Here is a 20,917-nt window from a genome sequence, read left to right as displayed (position 1 = left end):
TGACGTAATACCATATGACGTTATAGCATATAACGTAATACGTTATAACGTAATACCATATAACGTCATACGTTATAACGTTATACCATATAACGTCATACGTTATAACGTTATACCATATAACGTATTACGTTATGACGTAATACCATATGACGTTCTAGCATATAACGTAATACGTTATAACGTTATACCATATAACGTATTACGTTATGACGTAATACCATATAACGTAATACGTTATAACGTTATACCATATGACGTTATACTATATAACGTAAAACGTTATAACGTTATACCATATAACGTAATACGTTATGACGTAATACCATATAACGTAATACGTCATAACGTTATACCATATTACGTTATACCATATAACGTAATACGTTATAACGTTATACCATATAACGTAATACGTTATAACGTTATACCATATGACGTTATACCATATAAGGTAATACGTTATAACGTTATACCATATAACGTAATACGTTATGACGTTATACCATATAACGTAATACGTTATGATGTAATACCATATAACGTAATACGTTATAACGTGATACCATATAACGCAATACGTTATAACGTTATACCATATAACGTAATACGTTATAACGTAATACCATATAACGTAATACGTTATAACGTTATACCATATGACGTAATACGTTATAACGTAATACCATATAACGTAACACGTTACAACGTTACACCATATGACGTTATAGCATATACCGTAATACGTTATACCGTTATACCATATAACGTATTACGTTATGACGTAATACCATATAACGCAATACGTTAAAAACGTTATGCCACATAACGTAATACGTTTGGACGTAATACCATATAACGTCATACGTTATAACGTTATACCATATAACGTATTACGTTATGACGTAATACCATATGACGTTCTAGCATATAACGTAATACGTTATAACGTTATACCATATAACGTATTACGTTATGACGTAATACCATATAACGTAATACGTTATAACGTTATACCATATGACGTTATACTATATAACGTAAAACGTTATAACGTTATACCATATAACGTAATACGTTATGACGTAATACCATATAACGTAATACGTCATAACGTTATACCATATGACGTTATACCATATAACGTAATACGTTATAACGTTATACCATATAACGTAATACGTTATAACGTTATACCATATGACGTTATACCATATAAGGTAATACGTTATAACGTTATACCATATAACGTAATACGTTATGACGTTATACCATATAACGTAATACGTTATGATGTAATACCATATAACGTAATACGTTATAACGTGATACCATAACGTAATACGTTATAACGTTATACCATATGACGTTATACCATATAACGTAATACGTTATAACGTTATACCATATAACGTAATGCGTTATAACGTTATAACATATGACGTTATACCATATAAGGTAATACGTTATAACGTTATACCATATAACGTAATACGTTATAACGTTATACCATATAACGTAATACGTTATGATGTAATACCATATAACGTAATACGTTATAACGTGATACCATATAACGTAATACGTTATAACGTTATACCATATGACGTTATACCATATAAGGTAGTACGTTATAACGTTATAGCATATATCGTTATACCATATAACGTAATACGTTATAACGTTATACCATATGACGTTATACCATATATGGTAATACGTTATAACGTTATACCATATAAGGTAATACGTTATAACGTTATGCCATATAACGTAATACGTTATAACGTGATACCATATAACGTAATACGTTATAACGTTATACCATATGACGTTATACCATATAACGTAATACGTTATAACGTTATAACTTATGACGTTATACCATATAACGTGTTACGTTATAACGTGATACCATATAACGTAATACGTTATAACGTTATACCATATGACGTTATACCATATAACGTAATACGTTATAACGTTATACCATATGACGTTATACCATATAACGTATTACGTTATAACGTTATACAATATGACGTAGTACATTATAACGTTATACCATTTGACGTTATACCATATAACGTAATACGTTATAAGGTTATACCATATATCGTAATACGTTATAACGTAATACCGTATAACGTAATACGTTATAACGTTATGCCATGTAACGTAATACGTTATAACGTGATACCACATAATGTAATACGTTATAACGTTATACCATATGACGTTATACCATATAAGGTAATACGTTATACCGTTATACCATAAAGCGTTATACCATATAACGTAATACTTTATAACGTTATACCATATGACGTTATACCATATATGGTAATACGTTATAACGTTATGCCATATAACGTAATACGTTATAACGTGATACCATATAACGAAATACGTTATAACGTTATACCATATGACGTTGTACCATATAACGTAATACGTTATAACGTTATAACATATGACGTTATACCATATAAGGTAATACGCTATAACGTTATACCATATAACGTAATACGTTATAACGTAATACCATATAACGTAATACGTTATAACGTTATACCATATGACGTTATACCATATAACGTATTACGTTATAACGTTATACAATATGACGTAATACATTATAACGTTATACCATTTGACGTTATACCATATAAGGTAATACGTTATAACGTTATACCTTTATAACGTAATACGTTATAACGTTATACCATATAACATAATAAGTTATAACGTAATACCATATAACCTAATACGTTATAACGTTATACCATATAACGTAATACGTTATCACGTTATACCATATGACGTTATACCATATAAGGTAATACGTTATAACGTTATACCATATAACGTAATACGTTATAACGTTATACCATATAACGAAATACGTTATAACGTTATACCATATGACGTTATACCATATAAGGTAATACGTTATAACGTTATACCTTTATAACGTAATACGTTATAACGTTATGCGATATAACGTAATACGTTATAACGTTATACCATATGACGTTTTACCAAATAAGGTAATACGTTATAACGTTATACCATATAAGGTAATACGTTATAACGTTATTCCATATAACGTAATACGTTATAACGTTATGCCATATAACGTAATACGTTATAACGTTATACCATATGACGTTATACCATATAAGGTAGTACGTTATAACGTTATACCATATATAGTTATAACGTAATACGTTATAACGTTATACCATATAACGTAATACGTTATAACGTAATGCCATATAACGTAATACGTTATAACGTTATACCATATGACGTTATACCATATAAGGTAATACGTTATAACGTTATACCATATAAGGTAATACGTTATAACGTTATACCATATAACGTAATACGTTATAACGTTAGACCATATAACGTAATACGTTATAACGTTATAACATATGACGTTATACCATATAAGGTAATACGTTATAACGTTATACCATATAACGTAATACCATATAACGTCATACGTTATAACGTTATACCATATAACGTAATACGTTATAACGTAATACCATATAACGTCATACGTTATAACGTTATACCACATAACGTAATACGTTATAACGTTATACCATATGACGTTATACCATATAAGGTAATACGTTATAACGTTATACCATATAACGTTATACCATATAACGTAATACGTTATAACGTAATACCATATAACGTAATACGTTATAACGTAATACCATATAACGTAATACGTTAAAAACGTTATGCCACATAACGTAATACGTTTTGACGTAATACCATATAACGTAATACGTTATAACGTTATGCCATATAACGTAATACGTTATAACGTTATACCATATGACGTTATACCATATAAGGTAATACGTTATAACGTTATACCATATAAGGTAATACGTTATAACGTTATACCATATAACGAAATACGTTATAATGTATTACGTTATGACGTAATACCATATGACGTTATAGCATATAACGTAATACGTTATAACGTAATACCATATAACGTAATACGTTATAACGTTATACCATATGACGTTATACCATATAAGGTAATACGTTATACGTTATACCATATAAGGTAATACGTTATAACGTTATACCATATAACGTAATACGTTATAACGTAATACCATATAACGTAATACGTTATAACGTTATACCATATAACGTAATACGTTATAACGTAATACCATATAACGTAATACGTTATAACGTTACACCATATGACGTTATAGCATATACCGTAATACGTTATAACGTTATACCATATAACGTATTACGTTATGACGTAATACCATATAACGCAATACGTTAAAAACGTTATGCCACATAACGTAATACGTTTGGACGTAATACCATATAACGTCATACGTTATAACGTTATACCATATGACGTTATACCATATAAGGTAATACGTTATAACGTTATACCATAAAACGTAATACGTTATAACGTAATACCATATAACGTCATACGTTATAACGTTATACCATATAACGTCATACGTTATAACGTTATACCATATAACGTATTACGTTATGACGTAATACCATATGACGTTCTAGCATATAACGTTATAACGTTATACCATATAACGTATTACGTTATGACGTAATACCATATAACGTAATACGTTATAACGTTATACCATATGACGTTATACCATATAAGGTAATACGTTATAACGTTATACCATAAAACGTAATACGTTATAACGTAATACCATATAACGTCATACGTTATAACGTTATACCATATAACGTAATACGTTATGACGTAATACCATATAACGTAATACGTCATAACGTTATACCATATTACGTTATACCATATAACGTAATACGTTATAACGTTATACCATATAACGTAATACGTTATAACGTTATACCATATGACGTTATACCATATAAGGTAATACGTTATAACGTTATACCATATAACGTAATACGTTATGACGTTATACCATATAACGTAATACGTTATGATGTAATACCATATAACGTAATACGTTATAACGTGATACCATAACGTAATACGTTATAACGTTATACCATATGACGTTATACCATATAACGTAATACGTTATAACGTTATACCATATGACGTTATACCATATAACGTATTACGTTATAACGTTATACAATATGACGTAGTACATTATAACGTTATACCATTTGACGTTATACCATATAACGTAATACGTTATAAGGTTATACCATATATCGTAATACGTTATAACGTAATACCGTATAACGTAATACGTTATAACGTTATGCCATGTAACGTAATACGTTATAACGTGATACCACATAATGTAATACGTTATAACGTTATACCATATGACGTTATACCATATAAGGTAATACGTTATACCGTTATACCATAAAGCGTTATACCATATAACGTAATACTTTATAACGTTATACCATATGACGTTATACCATATATGGTAATACGTTATAACGTTATGCCATATAACGTAATACGTTATAACGTGATACCATATAACGAAATACGTTATAACGTTATACCATATGACGTTGTACCATATAACGTAATACGTTATAACGTTATAACATATGACGTTATACCATATAAGGTAATACGCTATAACGTTATACCATATAACGTAATACGTTATAACGTAATACCATATAACGTAATACGTTATAACGTTATACCATATGACGTTATACCATATAACGTATTACGTTATAACGTTATACAATATGACGTAATACATTATAACGTTATACCATTTGACGTTATACCATATAAGGTAATACGTTATAACGTTATACCTTTATAACGTAATACGTTATAACGTTATACCATATAACATAATAAGTTATAACGTAATACCATATAACCTAATACGTTATAACGTTATACCATATAACGTAATACGTTATCACGTTATACCATATGACGTTATACCATATAAGGTAATACGTTATAACGTTATACCATATAACGTAATACGTTATAACGTTATACCATATAACGAAATACGTTATAACGTTATACCATATGACGTTATACCATATAAGGTAATACGTTATAACGTTATACCTTTATAACGTAATACGTTATAACGTTATGCGATATAACGTAATACGTTATAACGTTATACCATATGACGTTTTACCAAATAAGGTAATACGTTATAACGTTATACCATATAAGGTAATACGTTATAACGTTATTCCATATAACGTAATACGTTATAACGTTATGCCATATAACGTAATACGTTATAACGTTATACCATATGACGTTATACCATATAAGGTAGTACGTTATAACGTTATACCATATATAGTTATAACGTAATACGTTATAACGTTATACCATATAAGGTAATACGTTATAACGTTATACCATATAACGTAATACGTTATAACGTTAGACCATATAACGTAATACGTTATAACGTTATAACATATGACGTTATACCATATAAGGTAATACGTTATAACGTTATACCATATAACGTAATACCATATAACGTCATACGTTATAACGTTATACCATATAACGTAATACGTTATAACGTAATACCATATAACGTCATACGTTATAACGTTATACCACATAACGTAATACGTTATAACGTTATACCATATGACGTTATACCATATAAGGTAATACGTTATAACGTTATACCATATAACGTTATACCATATAACGTAATACGTTATAACGTAATACCATATAACGTAATACGTTATAACGTAATACCATATAACGTAATACGTTAAAAACGTTATGCCACATAACGTAATACGTTTTGACGTAATACCATATAACGTAATACGTTATAACGTTATGCCATATAACGTAATACGTTATAACGTTATACCATATGACGTTATACCATATAAGGTAATACGTTATAACGTTATACCATATAAGGTAATACGTTATAACGTTATACCATATAACGAAATACGTTATAATGTATTACGTTATGACGTAATACCATATGACGTTATAGCATATAACGTAATACGTTATAACGTAATACCATATAACGTAATACGTTATAACGTTATACCATATGACGTTATACCATATAAGGTAATACGTTATACGTTATACCATATAAGGTAATACGTTATAACGTTATACCATATAACGTAATACGTTATAACGTAATACCATATAACGTAATACGTTATAACGTTATACCATATAACGTAATACGTTATAACGTAATACCATATAACGTAATACGTTATAACGTTACACCATATGACGTTATAGCATATACCGTAATACGTTATAACGTTATACCATATAACGTATTACGTTATGACGTAATACCATATAACGCAATACGTTAAAAACGTTATGCCACATAACGTAATACGTTTGGACGTAATACCATATAACGTCATACGTTATAACGTTATACCATATGACGTTATACCATATAAGGTAATACGTTATAACGTTATACCATAAAACGTAATACGTTATAACGTAATACCATATAACGTCATACGTTATAACGTTATACCATATAACGTCATACGTTATAACGTTATACCATATAACGTATTACGTTATGACGTAATACCATATGACGTTCTAGCATATAACGTTATAACGTTATACCATATAACGTATTACGTTATGACGTAATACCATATAACGTAATACGTTATAACGTTATACCATATGACGTTATACTATATAACGTAAAACGTTATAACGTTATACCATATAACGTAATACGTTATGACGTAATACCATATAACGTAATACGTCATAACGTTATACCATATTACGTTATACCATATAACGTAATACGTTATAACGTTATACCATATAACGTAATACGTTATAACGTTATACCATATGACGTTATACCATATAAGGTAATACGTTATAACGTTATACCATATAACGTAATACGTTATGACGTTATACCATATAACGTAATACGTTATGATGTAATACCATATAACGTAATACGTTATAACGTGATACCATAACGTAATACGTTATAACGTTATACCATATGACGTTATACCATATAAGGTAGTACGTTATAACGTTATACCATATATCGTTATAACGTAATACGTTATAACGTTATACCATATAACGTAATGCGTTATAACGTTATAACATATGACGTTATACCATATAAGGTAATACGTTATAACGTTATACCATATAACGTAATACGTTATAACGTTATACCATATAACGTAATACGTTATGATGTAATACCATATAACGTAATACGTTATAACGTGATACCATATAACGTAATACGTTATAACGTTATACCATATGACGTTATACCATATAAGGTAGTACGTTATAACGTTATGGCATATATCGTTATAACGTAATACGTTATAACGTTATACCATATAACGTAATACGTTATAACGTTATACCATATAACGTAATACGTTTTAATGTAATACCATATAACGTCATACGTTATAACGTTATACCATATAACGTATTACGTTATGACGTAATACCATATGACGTTATAGCATATAACGTAATACGTTATAACGTAATACCATATAACGTAATACGTTATAACGTTATACCATATAACGTAATACGTTATAACGTAATACCATATAACGTAATACGTTAAAAACGTTATGCCACATAACGTAATACGTTTTGACGTAATACCATATAACGTAATACGTTATAACGTTATACCATATAACGTAATACGTTATAACGTTATACCATATAAGGTAATACGTTATAACGTTATACCATATAACGTAATACGTTATAACGTTAGACCATATGACGTTATACCATATATGGTAATACGTTATAACGTTATACCATATAACGTAATACGTTATAAGGTAATACCATATAACGTAATACGTTATAAGGTTACACCATATGACGTTATACCATATAACGTAATACGTTATAACGTAATACCATCTATCGTAATACGTTATAACGTTATACCATATAACGTAATACGTTATAACGTAATACCATATAACGTAATACGTTATAACGTTATACCATATGACGTTATAGCATATACCGTAATACGTTATAACGTTATACCGTATAACGTATTACGTTATGACGTAATACCATATAACGTAATACGTTATAACGTTATACCATATGACGTTATACCATATAAGGTAATACGTTATAACGTTATACCATATAACGTTATACCATATAACGTAATACGTTATAACGTTATACCATATGACGTTATACCATATATGGTAATACGTTATAACGTTATACCATATGGCGTTATGCTATATAACGTAATACGTTATAACGTTATACCATATGACGTTATGCTATATAACGTAATACGTTATAACGTTATACCATATGACGTTATACCATATAAGGTAGTACGTTATAACGTTATACCATATATCGTTATAACGTAATACGTTATATCCTAATACCATATAACGTAATACGTTATAACGTTATACCATATGACGTTATAGCATATAACGTAATACGTTATAACTTTGTACCATATAACGTAATACGTTATGACGTAGTACCATATAACGTAATACGTTATCACGTTATACTATATGACGTTATACCATATAACGTAATACGTTATAACGTTATACCATATAACGTAATACGTTATAACGTTATACCATATAACGTAATACGTTATAACGTTATACCATATAACGTAATACGTTATAACGTTATACCATATAACGTAATACGTTATAACGTTATACCATATGACGTTATACCATATAAGGTAATACGTTATAACGTTATACCATATAACGCAATACGTTATAACGTTATACCATATGACGTTATAGCATATAACGTAATACGTTATAACGTTATACCATATAACGTAATTCGTTATAACGTAATACCATATAACGTTATACCATATGACGTTATACCATATAACGTAATACGTTATAACGTTATACCATATAACGTAATACGTTATAACGTTATAACATATGACGTTATACCATATAAGGTAATACGTTATAACGTTATACCATATAAAGTAATACCATATAACGTAATACGTTATAACGTAATACCATATAACGTAATACGTTATAACGTTATACCATATAACGTAATACGTTATGACGTAATACCATATAACGCAATACGTTATAACGTAATACCATATAAGGTAATACGTTATAACGTTATACCATATAACGTAATACCATATAACGTCATACGTTATAACGTTATACCATATAACGTAATACGTTATAACGTAATACCATATAACGTCATACGTTATAACGTTATACCACATAACGTAATACGTTATAACGTTATACCATATGACGTTATACCATATAAGGTAATACGTTATAACGTTATACCATATAACGTTATACCATATAACGTAATACGTTATAACGTAATACCATATAACGTAATACGTTAAAAACGTTATGCCACATAACGTAATACGTTTTGACGTAATACCATATAACGTAATACGTTATAACGTTATGCCATATAACGTAATACGTTATAACGTTATACCATATGACGTTATACCATATAAGGTAATACGTTATAACGTTATACCATATAAGGTAATACGTTATAACGTTATACCATATAACGAAATACGTTATAATGTATTACGTTATGATGTAATACCATATGACGTTATAGCATATAACGTAATACGTTATAACGTAATACCATATGACGTTATAGCATATAACGTAATACGTTATAACGTAATATCATATAACGTATTACGTTATGACGTAATACCAGATAACGTAATACGTTATAACGTTATACCATATAACGTATTACGGTATGACGTAATACCATATAACGTAATACGTTATAACGATATACCATATGACGTTATACCATATAACGTATTACGTTGTAACGTTAAACAATATGACGTAATACATTATAGCGTTATACCATATGACGTTATAGCATATAACGTAATACGTTATAACGTTGTACCATATATCGTAATATGTTATGACGTAATACCATATAACGTAATACGACATAACGTTATACCATATGACGTTATACCATATAACGTAATACGTTATAACGTTATACCATATAACGTAATACGTTATAACGTTATACCATATGACGTTATACCATATAAGGTAATACGTTATACGTTATACCATATAAGGTAATACGTTATAACGTTATACCATATAACGTAATACGTTATAACGTAATACCATATAACGTAATACGTTATAACGTTATACCATATAACGTAATACGTTATAACGTAATACCATATAACGTAATACGTTATAACGTTACACCATATGACGTTATAGCATATACCGTATTACGTTATAACGTTATACCATATAACGTATTACGTTATGACGTAATACCATATAACGCAATACGTTAAAAACGTTATGCCACATAACGTAATACGTTTGGACGTAATACCATATAACGTCATACGTTATAACGTTATACCATATGACGTTATACCATATAAGGTAATACGTTATAACGTTATACCATAAAACGTAATACGTTATAACGTAATACCATATAACGTCATACGTTATAACGTTATACCATATAACGTCATACGTTATAACGTTATACCATATAACGTATTACGTTATGACGTAATACCATATGACGTTCTAGCATATAACGTTATAACGTTATACCATATAACGTATTACGTTATGACGTAATACCATATAACGTAATACGTTATAACGTTATACCATATGACGTTATACTATATAACGTAAAACGTTATAACGTTATACCATATAACGTAATACGTTATGACGTAATACCATATAACGTAATACGACATAACGTTATACCATATTACGTTATACCATATAACGTAATACGTTATAACGTTATACCATATAACGTAATACGTTATAACGTTATACCATATGACGTTATACCATATAAGGTAATACGTTATAACGTTATACCATATAACGTAATACGTTATGACGTTATACCATATAACGTAATACGTTATGATGTAATACCATATAACGTAATACGTTATAACGTGATACCATAACGTAATACGTTATAACGTTATACCATATGACGTTATACCATATAAGGTAGTACGTTATAACGTTATACCATATATCGTTATAACGTAATACGTTATAACGTTATACCATATAACGTAATGCGTTATAACGTTATAACATATGACGTTATACCATATAAGGTAATACGTTATAACGTTATACCATATAACGTAATACGTTATAACGTTATACCATATAACGTAATACGTTATGATGTAATACCATATAACGTAATACGTTATAACGTGATACCATATAACGTAATACGTTATAACGTTATACCATATGACGTTATACCATATAAGGTAGTACGTTATAACGTTATGGCATATATCGTTAGAACGTAATACGTTATAACGTTATACCATATAACGTAATACGTTATAACGTTATACCATATAACGTAATACGTTATAATGTAATACCATATAACGTCATACGTTATAACGTTATACCATATAACGTATTACGTTATGACGTAATACCATATGACGTTATAGCATATAACGTAATACGTTATAACGTAATACCATATAACGTAATACGTTATAACGTTATACCATATAACGTAATACGTTATAACGTAATACCATATAACGTAATACGTTAAAAACGTTATGCCACATAACGTAATACGTTTTGACGTAATACCATATAACGTAATACGTTATAACGTTATACCATATAACGTAATACGTTATAACGTTATACCATATAAGGTAATACGTTATAACGTTATACCATATAACGTAATACGTTATAACGTTAGACCATATGACGTTATACCATATATGGTAATACGTTATAACGTTATACCATATAACGTAATACGTTATAAGGTAATACCATATAACGTAATACGTTATAAGGTTACACCATATGACGTTATACCATATAACGTAATACGTTATAACGTAATACCATCTATCGTAATACGTTATAACGTTATACCATATAACGTAATACGTTATAACGTAATACCATATAACGTAATACGTTATAACGTTATACCATATGACGTTATAGCATATACCGTAATACGTTATAACGTTATACCGTATAACGTATTACGTTATGACGTAATACCATATAACGTAATACGTTATAACGTTATACCATATGACGTTATACCATATAAGGTAATACGTTATAACGTTATACCATATAACGTTATACCATATAACGTAATACGTTATAACGTTATACCATATGACGTTATACCATATATGGTAATACGTTATAACGTTATACCATATGGCGTTATGCTATATAACGTAATACGTTATAACGTTATACCATATAACGTAATACGTTATAACGTTATACCATATGACGTTATGCTATATAACGTAATACGTTATAACGTTATACCATATGACGTTATACCATATAAGGTAGTACGTTATAACGTTATACCATATATCGTTATAACGTAATACGTTATATCCTAATACCATATAACGTAATACGTTATAACGTTATACCATATGACGTTATAGCATATAACGTAATACGTTATAACTTTGTACCATATAACGTAATACGTTATGACGTAGTACCATATAACGTAATTCGTCATAACGTTATACCATATGACGTTATACCATATAACGTAATACGTTATACCATATAACGTAATACGTTATAACGTTATACCATATGACGTTATACCATATAAGGTAATACGTTATAACGTTATACCATATAACGTAATACGTTATAACGTTATGCCATATAACGTAATACGTTATAACGTTATACCATATAACGTAATAAGTTATAACGTAATACCATATAACCTAATACGTTATAACGTTATACCATATAACGTAATACGTTATCACGTTATACCATATGACGTTATACCATATAACGTAATACGTTATAACGTTATACCATATAACGTAATACGTTATAACGTTATACCATATAACGTAATACGTTATAACGTTATACCATATAACGTAATACGTTATAACGTTATACCATATGACGTTATACCATATAAGGTAATACGTTATAACGTTATACCATATAACGCAATACGTTATAACGTTATACCATATGACGTTATAGCATATAACGTAATACGTTATAACGTTATACCATATAACGTAATTCGTTATAACGTAATACCATATAACGTTATACCATATGACGTTATACCATATAACGTAATACGTAATAACGTTATACCATATAACGTAATACGTTATAACGTTATAACATATGACGTTATACCATATAAGGTAATACGTTATAACGTTATACCATATAACGTAATACCATATAACGTCATACGTTATAACGTTATACCATATAACGTATTACGTTATGACGTAATACCATATGACGTTATAGCATATAACGTAATACGTTATAACGTAATACCATATAACGTAATACGTTATAACGTTATACCATGTAACGTATTACGTTATGACGTAATACCATATAACGTAATACGTTATAACGTTATACCATATAACGTATTACGTTATGACGTAATACCATATAACGTAATACGTTATAACGATGTACCATATGACGTTATACCATATAACGTATTACGTTATAACGTTATACAATATGACGTAATACATTATAACGTTATACCATATGACGTTATAGCATATAACGTAATACGTTATAACGTTGTACCATATAACGTAATACGTTATGACGTAATACCATATAACGCAATACGTTAAAAACGTTATGCCACATAACGTAATACGTTTTGACGTAATACCATATAACGTAATACGTTATAACGTTATACCATATGACGTTATACCATATATGGTAATACGTTATAACGTTATACCATATGGCGTTATGCTATATAACGTAATACGTTATAACGTTATACCATATAACGTAATACGTTATAACGTTATACCATATGACGTTATACTATATAACGTAAAACGTTATAACGTTATACCATATAACGTAATACGTTATGACGTAATACCATATAACGTAATACGTCATAACGTTATACCATATTACGTTATACCATATAACGTAATACGTTATAACGTTATACCATATAACGTAATACGTTATAACGTTATACCATATGACGTTATACCATATAAGGTAATACGTTATAACGTTATACCATATAACGTAATACGTTATGACGTTATACCATATAACGTAATACGTTATGATGTAATACCATATAACGTAATACGTTATAACGTGATACCATAACGTAATACGTTATAACGTTATACCATATGACGTTATACCATATAAGGTAGTACGTTATAACGTTATGGCATATATCGTTATAACGTAATACGTTATAACGTTATACCATATAACGTAATACGTTATAACGTTATACCATATAACGTAATACGTTATAATGTAATACCATATAACGTCATACGTTATAACGTTATACCATATAACGTATTACGTTATGACGTAATACCATATGACGTTATAGCATATAACGTAATACGTTATAACGTAATACCATATAACGTAATACGTTATAACGTTATACCATATAACGTAATACGTTATAACGTAATACCATATAACGTAATACGTTAAAAACGTTATGCCACATAACGTAATACGTTTTGACGTAATACCATATAACGTAATACGTTATAACGTTATACCATTTAACGTAATACGTTATAACGTTATACCATATAAGGTAATACGTTATAACGTTATACCATATAACGTAATACGTTATAACGTTAGACCATATGACGTTATACCATATATGGTAATACGTTATAACGTTATACCATATAACGTAATACGTTATAAGGTAATACCATATAACGTAATACGTTATAAGGTTACACCATATGACGTTATACCATATAACGTAATACGTTATAACGTAATACCATCTATCGTAATACGTTATAACGTTATACCATATAACGTAATACGTTATAACGTAATACCATATAACGTAATACGTTATAACGTTATACCATATGACGTTATAGCATATACCGTAATACGTTATAACGTTATACCGTATAACGTATTACGTTATGACGTAATACCATATAACGTAATACGTTATAACGTTATACCATATGACGTTATACCATATAAGGTAATACGTTATAACGTTATACCATATAACGTTATACCATATAACGTAATACGTTATAACGTTATACCATATGACGTTATACCATATATGGTAATACGTTATAACGTTATACCATATGGCGTTATGCTATATAACGTAATACGTTATAACGTTATACCATATAACGTAATACGTTATAACGTTATACCATATGACGTTATGCTATATAACGTAATACGTTATAACGTTATACCATATGACGTTATACCATATAAGGTAGTACGTTATAACGTTATACCATATATCGTTATAACGTAATACGTTATATCCTAATACCATATAACGTAATACGTTATAACGTTATACCATATGACGTTATAGCATATAACGTAATACGTTATAACTTTGTACCATATAACGTAATACGTTATGACGTAGTACCATATAACGTAATTCGTCATAACGTTATACCATATGACGTTATACCATATAACGTAATACGTTATACCATATAACGTAATACGTTATAACGTTATACCATATGACGTTATACCATATAAGGTAATACGTTATAACGTTATACCATATAACGTAATACGTTATAACGTTATGCCATATAACGTAATACGTTATAACGTTATACCATATAACGTAATAAGTTATAACGTAATACCATATAACCTAATACGTTATAACGTTATACTATATAACGTAATACGTTATCACGTTATACCATATGACGTTATACCATATAACGTAATACGTTATAACGTTATACCATATAACGTAATACGTTATAACGTTATACCATATAACGTAATACGTTATAACGTTATACCATATAACGTAATACGTTATAACGTTATACCATATGACGTTCTACCATATAAGGTAATACGTTATAACGTTATACCATATAACGCAATACGTTATAACGTTATACCATATGACGTTATAGCATATAACGTAATACGTTATAACGTTATACCATATAACGTAATTCGTTATAACGTAATACCATATAACGTTATACCATATGACGTTATACCATATAACGTAATACGTAATAACGTTATACCATATAACGTAATACGTTATAACGTTATAACATATGACGTTATACCATATAAGGTAATACGTTATAACGTTATACCATATAACGTAATACCATATAACGTCATACGTTATAACGTTATACCATATAACGTATTACGTTATGACGTAATACCATATGACGTTATAGCATATAACGTAATACGTTATAACGTAATACCATATAACGTAATACGTTATAACGTTATACCATGTAACGTATTACGTTATGACGTAATACCATATAACGTAATACGTTATAACGTTATACCATATAACGTATTACGTTATGACGTAATACCATATAACGTAATACGTTATAACGATGTACCATATGACGTTATACCATATAACGTATTACGTTATAACGTTATACAATATGACGTAATACATTATAACGTTATACCATATGACGTTATAGCATATAACGTAATACGTTATAACGTTGTACCATATAACGTAATACGTTATGACGTAATACCATATAACGCAATACGTTAAAAACGTTATGCCACATAACGTAATACGTTTTGACGTAATACCATATAACGTAATACGTTATAACGTTATACCATATGACGTTATACTATATAACGTAATACGTTATAACGTAATACCATATAACGTAATACGTTATAACGTTATACCATATAACGTAATACGTTATAACGTAATACCATATAACGTAATACGTTAAAAACGTTATGCCACATAACGTAATACGTTTTGACGTAATACCATACAACGTAATACGTTATAACGTTATACCATATAACGTAATACGTTATAACGTTATACCATATGACGTTATACTATATAACGTAATACGTTATAACGTAATACCATATAACGTAATACGTTATAACGTTATACCATATAACGTAATACGTTATGACGTAATACCATATAACGCAATACGTTATAACGTAATACCATATAACGTAATACGTTATAACGTTATACCATATGACGTTATACCATATAAGGTAATACGTTATAACGTTATACCATACAAGGTAATACGTTATAACGTTATATCATATAACGAAATACGTTATAATGTATTACGTTATGACGTAATACCATATGACGTTATAGCATATAACGTAATACGTTATAACGTAATACCATATGACGTTATAGCATATAACGTAATACGTTATAACGTAATACCATATAACGTATTACGTTATGACGTAATACCATATAACGTAATACGTTATAACGTTATATCATATAACGTATTACGGTATGACGTAATACCATATAACGTAATACGTTATAACGATATTCCATATGACGTTATACCATATAACGTATTACGTTGTAACGTTAAACAATATGACGTAATACATTATAATGTTATACCATATGACGTTATAGCATATAACGTAATACGATATAACGTTGTACCATACATCGTAATACGTTATGACGTAATACCATATAACGTAATACGACATAACGTTATACCATATGACGTTATACCATATAACGTAATACATTATAACGTTATACCATATAACGTAATACGTTATAACGTTATACCATATGACGTTATACCATATAAGGTAATACGTTATAACGTTATACCATATAAGGTAATACGTTATAACGTTATACCATATAACGTAATACGTTATAACGTAATACCATATAACGTAATACGTTATAACGTTATACCATATAACGTAATACGTTATAACGTAATACCATATAACGTAATACGTTATAACGTTACACCATATGACGTTATAGCATATACCGTAATACGTTATAACGTTATACCATATAACGTATTACGTTATGACGTAATACCATATAACGCAATACGTTAAAAACGTTATGCCACATAACGTAATACGTTTGGACGTAATACCATATAACATCATACGTTATAACGTTATACCATGTGACGTTATACCATATAAGGTAATACGTTATAACGTTATACCATATAACGTAATACGTTATAACGTAATACCATATAACGTCATACGTTATAACGTTATACCATATAACGTCATACGTTATAACGTTATACCATATAACGTATTACGTTATGACGTAATACCATATGACGTTCTAGCATATAACGTAATACGTTATAACGTTATACCATATAACGTATTACGTTATGACGTAATACCATATAACGTAATACGTTATAACGTTATACCATATGACGTTATACTATATAACGTAAAACGTTATAACGTTATACCATATAACGTAATACGTTATGACGTAATACCATATAACGTAATACGTCATAACATTATACCATATTACGTTATACCATATAACGTAATACGTTATAACGTTATACCACATAACGTAATACGTTATAACGTTATACCATATGACGTTATACCATATAAGGTAATACGTTATAACGTTATACCATATAACGTAATACGTTATGACGTTATACCATATAACGTAATACGTTATGATGTAATACCATATAACGTAATACGTTATAACGTGATACCATATAACGCAATACGTTATAACGTTATACCATATAACGCAATACGTTATAACGTAATACCATATAACGTAATACGTTATAACGTTATACCATATAACGTAATACGTTATAACGTAATACCATATAACGTAACACGTTATAACGTTACACCATATGACGTTATAGCATATACCGTAATACGTTATAACGTTATACCATATAACGTATTACGTTATGACGTAATACCATATAACGCAATACGTTAAAAACGTTATGCCACATAACGTAATACGTTTGGACGTAATACCATATAACGTCATACGTTATAACGTTACACCATATGACGTTATACCATATAAGGTAATACGTTATAACGTTATACCATATAACGTATTACGTCATGACGTAATACCATATAACGTAATACGTTATAACGTTATACCATATGACGTTATACTATATAACGTAAAACGTTATAACGTTATACCATATAACGTAATACGTTATGACGTAATACCATATAACGCAATACGTCATAACGTTATACCATATGACGTTATACCATATAACGTAATACGTTATAACGTTATACCATATAACGTAATACGTTATAACGTTATACCATATGATGTTATACCATATAAGGTAATACGTTATAACGTTATACCATATAACGTAATACGTTATGACGTTATACCATATAACGTAATACGTTATGATGTAATACCATATAACGTAATACGTTATAACGTGATACCATAACGTAATACGTTATAACGTTATACCATATGACGTTATACCATATAAGGTAGTACGTTATAACGTTATACCATATATCGTTATAACGTAATACGTTATAACGTTATACCATATAACGTAATGCGTTATAACGTTATAACATATGACGTTATACCATATAAGGTAATACGTTATAACGTTATACCATATAACGTAATACGCTATAACGTTATACCATATAACGTAATACGTTATGATGTAATACCATATAACGTAATACGTTATAACGTGATACCATATAACGTAATACGTTATAACGTTATACCATATGACGTTATACCATATAAGGTAGTACGTTATAACGTTATAGCATATATCGTTATAACGTAATACGTTATAACGTTATACCATATAAC

This window comes from Bombus huntii, chromosome 11 (assembly GCF_024542735.1).
Source record: "Bombus huntii isolate Logan2020A chromosome 11, iyBomHunt1.1, whole genome shotgun sequence".
Classification (NCBI taxonomy): domain Eukaryota; kingdom Metazoa; phylum Arthropoda; class Insecta; order Hymenoptera; family Apidae; genus Bombus; species Bombus huntii.
The sequence above is the reverse complement of the archived record's forward strand: the minus strand, read 5'-3'. Positions refer to the sequence as shown.